This window comes from Myotis davidii, unplaced genomic scaffold (assembly GCF_000327345.1).
Source record: "Myotis davidii unplaced genomic scaffold, ASM32734v1 scaffold284, whole genome shotgun sequence".
In the NCBI taxonomy this organism is placed as follows: Eukaryota; Metazoa; Chordata; class Mammalia; order Chiroptera; family Vespertilionidae; genus Myotis; species Myotis davidii.
The window spans coordinates 31,983-32,844 of record NW_006295261.1 but is presented as its reverse complement, the minus strand read 5'-3'; positions in this window follow the sequence as shown (position 1 = coordinate 32,844).

The following is an 862-nucleotide window of genomic DNA, read 5'->3' as shown; positions in this document are numbered from 1 at the left end:
TTGTCCTCTGGCAAGCCCTGATAGAATAACATCACAGAACCTTAAGGTTTTCTTTGTGAGAGGCAGTTTTTGCCTTGCTATTGAACCCTGATGCAGACCGTGTGCTGGATTATGGGATGTCTACTGATTATGCTGTTTGAGTTGTCCATGTTGAACTAGGTGATAGATGATTCACTGAGCCATAATTGTGAATATAAACAGCAGCATTGCATTTTAAATTAAAATGATCCCCATGAAACCAGTCTAGAAGGCTCTAGTAAATTGCACAAACAAGTGGTTCAGATTTTAATGTACTTCCTCTTTATAACTTTGATGCCTCCCTCCTTCTACTTTGATGCCTTTCCCTCCTTCTACACATTTGGCTTCATGGGGAATTCCATATGACTAGAATAATCATATGTCCAGCTTTTCCTTAGGTATCACTGGTTTATACCTGTTCAACATTCACTCATCATTCACGATACCACTTCTCTTTGGCAAAAGTGTCCCACTTCGGAGAATCAATTATATGGCTACCCTACCTTTGATCATTTAATGGAGAGGAAAGACTGTGTGCCTAGTTCATGGGTTTCTGTATGGTATTCTGGCATTAGCTGGAAGTGGACAGTTAATGTACCACACTTCACTCGATGGCAAAGCCTTAAATGACATGTCCGGTTGTCTACTTTGTGTGCAAGAAGAGATGGCTTGAGATGCATATTTACACTAACTCAGTCAGTACCAGATTGGTTAGCCATACAGGGACTTTGAAAGAATAAAATTGATAGATTAGTAATAAGGAGGTTCAAAAGGCAGGCTATTTGCATAGACCTCTCTGAATGGGATATGATATGAAGATATTTGTTTTTCATATAAATGCCTG